The sequence below is a fragment of the Cyprinodon variegatus genome, unplaced genomic scaffold (assembly GCF_000732505.1).
Source record: "Cyprinodon variegatus isolate N-32 unplaced genomic scaffold, C_variegatus-1.0 Scaffold1449, whole genome shotgun sequence".
In the NCBI taxonomy this organism is placed as follows: domain Eukaryota; kingdom Metazoa; phylum Chordata; class Actinopteri; order Cyprinodontiformes; family Cyprinodontidae; genus Cyprinodon; species Cyprinodon variegatus.
Genome location: NW_015151902.1, coordinates 14,289 through 19,272, shown reverse-complemented (window position 1 = coordinate 19,272; position 4,984 = coordinate 14,289). Strand labels below are relative to the sequence as shown.

The 4,984-nt window shown below is 35.0% G+C and overlaps 1 long non-coding RNA gene across 1 annotated transcript in view; it reads left to right on the top strand.

The window, feature by feature from the left end:
• The first annotated feature begins 323 nt into the window (after positions 1-323).
• The window catches only part of LOC107103440, a 10,631-nt gene continuing 5,970 nt past the window's right edge, over positions 324-4,984 (top strand). Inside the window, exon 1 of the long non-coding RNA XR_001482182.1 lies at positions 324-393. This is a non-coding gene — a long non-coding RNA (uncharacterized LOC107103440). The remainder of the gene's footprint in view (positions 394-4,984) is intronic.

Genomic DNA, 4,984 nt, shown 5'->3' with positions numbered 1-4,984 from the left:
ATTCAATCAGCTGGTTTTCCTTATATAGAAAACTTTGAACCAATCCGATTGGATGATCCGGTTGAATTTTCTCTGTAAAGTGCCTTGAGCAGTCAATGCAGTAAAATAAACAGCAGCTAATGGCGTCCTACTCGTTAAAAACAAAGCTGCATTTTTCAGCTTGTAAGACTCAGAATAGAGTTTGCATTACAGGCAAATAACCTATAGGCTGACATGAATCATAGGGAAATAAACACTTAAGTCACACTGGTGAGTCACTGATTTACCTAGGGTGTGACTTCACTGAATCTCATGAGCTATAAGACCTTTCAATTCCAAACCAATTGAAACCTGGGAAGCAAGAGTAAAGGAAGGCCAAGAAAACTGAAGAATTTCACCTGCGAACAGACAAAGGTAAGGATTTTAGAAGTTTTTCAGGTCTTTTTAAAAGTTATTTAAAACTGAGTAACCATTTCATTTATTTAACATAAATTATTTCGTAAATTCAGCTCACAGAGATTTTTTTTTAAATTATTTCCTGAATGAAAAAAAAAAAAATAGAAACCAAGGAACTGAAGTGATTTTGCTTCCTTTTCTTTGGGTTAGCATTAAACCTTACTGTTTAATGCTAACCCAAGCCCTGAACTATATCAATTATATTTTTAAAAGTTGCAGCTGCTGTTTTTTTATCATTTTCATTACAAATTCTAGAGGCTGCTACATCTTCCTTAAATTAACTTTACAGACCTGAGCCTGCAACATTCTCTTGGGACTGCCTAATTCCATCTCTAGATGAATTCTTCAGTTCTCACTGCATCAGGAAAGCACAAAACATAATTGAGGACAAAAGCCCACCCCAGCATTTATTTAACTGTTGCTCTCTGGCAGACGTTTGAGGTAGAATAAATCGACCAGCCGCCTCTAACTGCTGGATGTTCACATATTTTGTTCTCTCTGATATGCACTGAAATTATATCACCAGGACAGATTGTAAAAATGTGTTATTCATTGTTGGAAAATCTAGAGCCATGTTCAACAGTTACAAATCTTCAGGGTCTGAACCTGGAAAATCAGCAAACCACACAAGTTTAATGACATTCAATATTTATCAGTTACTTTTAACAATATTTAATACAGAAATAAAATGCATTCGTTTATACACCTGTGTTTTAATTTACATATAATGAATAACTTGAAAGTATAACTTTAAGCTTCACAGACCTGTCCGTATTGGTATCTGAAGTGCTTTTTGAAATAAAGAACAATCTTCAACAATTCAGATTGCCCTGAGAGGTTTTAAAAACAGGAGTTGGAAGGTAGCAAAGCCATTTTCAAGAACATATCAAGGTGCTCATTGGTGAACGTGGAATAATATTTATTTTTGATTATCTTCATGGTTGACATGAAGATAATTGAAATTTGTTAAGCCAGTCAATACAACTTAGACATATTTATTTATCATTTTGTATACACAAGTGTAGACAAAAAGAAACTTCGTTTAGAACAGCTCTTTAGACAATTTTGTTTTTTAAAGAGCAGCCTTGGTAAGATACTACTGCCTCCAGCTCCTGAAGCGCCCACTTCTCCTGGCTCAGGGGAGGAAGAGGAAGATGATGACGATGCAGTGAGGGTGGTACCCCCTGGGTTAAAGATCCTGACGTGGTTGAAGCAGCAGTGGTGCCATCTGCAGCTTTTAGAGGTGTGAAAGCCGGAGCGGGCAGGGAGGAGCCGGCTGGGGATGTTTCAGCATTTGGCAGGGAAGCATCTAGAATGCTCACCTCATTTTCACCTGCAGAGGGCAGTGCTTCCCCTCTAGATGCTGAAGATTGCCTGGGAACAGTCTCAGAGGAGCCTCCATTCATGCAGAGCTCTTTGTTTCTATCGGCGCGGTACAGCATCAGTACTCCAGGCCAACAGCACCATCCAGAACTGCTGGATTCAGCCAAGACCTCGTCACAATGATGGCGCAGCAGTTACATATGTCCTTTTTTGAAGAGAGTTTGAGTCAGAGATTATCCATTAGCCAAACATACTCGAAACGTAATGTGCCCTTAAGTGTCTAAATCCCCTGACAGATTTTAGACTAACATTTTGATCAAGGCTTACTGATAATTAAGCTTCTGTTTTTTCCATTCGGAACTGATATAGGCTCATCTATTTTGGATAAACATATTTTGAACAGTAGGATTAAGGTTTAGTATATCAAGTTTATTTCGTGGAATGTGTCTTTTCGAAATCCTATACTGTGAAATTAAGCTGGCAAATCAAATCATTTTTTTTCCCCTTTAAATAAATGTTTCAAGAATTTAATTCATTTTCTAATCCAACTGGGAAAGCTTATCATAGATTTACTGGAAGTGTAAGGTTTTTGTGTGCTGGAGAAAGAGTAATATATTTTCTGCTTAACTGATTTTTATGCACTGCAAAAAAAAAATGTAAATATAAGTGAGTCATTTTTTTCTTGTGTATTTTTCTTGAACTGAGCGGGTAAGTGGGAAACTTTACCAATTTAATAAAAACATTTGCATTTAAAATAAGAAAAGAAAATATTATCTTACTTGAAGTGTATACTATCTAATAATCTTATTTTAAGGGTAAAAATACTCATTCATCTTATTTTCCTATTCAAATTAAGGGTAAATACTTTTATTTTGAAAATGTTTTACTCATTTTCAGAATTTTTTTGCAGTATGTTCTATCTTCTTGCATTTAATAACTTTAATAACATTGATTTTATCCGATTGCTGCAGCTTGTGGTTCAATGTATCCTTGTTTAGTGCCCCGTTGCAGATTAACGCAGAAAGAAGTTTGATTATTTTTTTACTAAATGTTGGGATTTTTAACCAATTTATGAAACTGTGTATGAAGACAAAATATACTTTGAGATGCAAACTTCCTATTAACTTTATCAACCACTTTTTTGTGTGTCTGGTGATAATATGTTGGTTTTAATGTTTTCACTTTAGGAATTGTTTAGTAGATTTATTAATCTCTGAACATTGATAGATGTATGCCTTTCCTTTATGAAGCCAAGTTGTTCTAAATATATTTAAAAAGAAATACCTTTTCAAATTATATTAAGCTCAACTTTAATCAGATCCAAATGCAGAGATGAGTTCATGCAGATTTATTTGATGTTGTAGCATTAGAACAATAAATCCAATCAACAGAAGGCAGGGAAACCAGGAACCAAAACAGGGAGACATTCAGGAGGAACATACATTAGAAATTAAGTAATGAAGAGAAACCAGCACTGGGGAACTGAACATGAGGAGTTATATACGCGAGACAGAAGAAATACTGGGAGAATCAGCTGACAAGGAGCAGATGTAGACAGAAGCAACTAGAAGCTAGGGTAAAGGAGACTGGCTCAAGGGGGCAACAGAGAGTAACACAAAAAACAACACTGCTAGAAAACAATCACAATGGCACAAAATGGGAAAGAAACCAATGAGCAAGAAAATACAAAATCACACAGCAACTGAAAACTAAAAAAAGAAGTCCACGAAGGGCAGAACCATGACAGGTAGGATAGATAAGGACTGATGTTTGCAGAATTCATATTTGGAAGAAGCTTGTCCATTTCCTTAATTTACAGCATTTTTGGGGATTTTGGTTCCAGATTATATCAGAATTCTTTATAGAATTCTATGGAAACCCACCAGAACATGGAGACTTTTATTGGGCATGATTTTTGAGAGCTTCCTGGAGTTTAATTGTTGTAAGCAGGGAATCCAGGGCCTTGGTTTGCTTATCACATAATGTAGGAAGTGTTCTTTTGTCTAACAATGTATCATTGTTACTATCTGATGGATTTATTGTTGATGAATATATAGCTTTATTAAAGTATCTGAAACAGCATCTACCCTGTTAAGTCTATACTAGTACAGGCAGTTGTTTTTTCTTTATTTGTTTTAAGCTGGTTTGTTAAAAAGCTTCCTGATTTAATGATGAGAAAAAAATTTTAATACAAAATATTTCTATTAATATATTGCTTAGGAATTAAAAAGCAGTGTTTAAATGAAAAACTTAAGCAGTGTTTGAATGATAAAAACTTTTGAATAGGCAGTGTTTATAACTAGTAGGTGGAAAGGTAACAACTAGCATAAAGAATGTCTGACACATTTTTTATATTATTGTTACCATAATTTTACTTATTATTGCACTAAATTGAACTGAATACCAAATTTGAATACAGAATTAAATATAGCAGCGATCATTAAAAAAATCTACATTGAAAACCAGTTGGAAATGGTATGAAACATGCTCTCATTGATTCCTGGGTCAGCCTTTCTCAAGCTTCATGTTCTGGGGCTGGTAGTATCAAGGGTTATTTGCATTATGATAGTGACAGTTAGCAAAGTGGAGTGAATACACAAACTTTGGGAGGGGAGTGGAGATTTGCAGGAAACCTGAAATTCTTGGGACTTGCAGTGTTAAAGCTACATGATGTTTTATAATCTGATGTCTCAATGATGTTAATGGGACATTTTTAGTAACTAATTTCCTGTATTCTGTGCCAATATAGTACCAAAACAATTTGTACTTTAATGCCCATGTGGACACCTGACCTGACTTTCTTAAAAAAAAAAAACAACTTGTGGGTAAAACATCGAGACAGCAGGAAGAGGTGCTAAGCTCAAAGTGACAGTATTGGTACTGCAGTTGGCGTTATTGTACAGAATTATTTTCTAATACCTTGTATTTTCTCAGTATAGCACTTTACAAAGTCATTGCAGACCTTTTAAGATTAGAGGTCATCAGTCACATAGATAGGAGGGTTTGTTAACCTGTTGACTGTGGAAAATAAGGCTCATTGTTTATGTGTTGTTGATAATTCTCTTTTAGTTGTGCCTGTGGAGTCTCTTTATAAATATCACAGTACTGCATTTTTTTCACCACCTTCATTCAGTTTTATGGCACTCCATATATTAATTTCTAAATACTGGAGCATTTCTCCATGGATATTTCATCTTCCCAGAGACAACTTTAACTGCAGCAATGG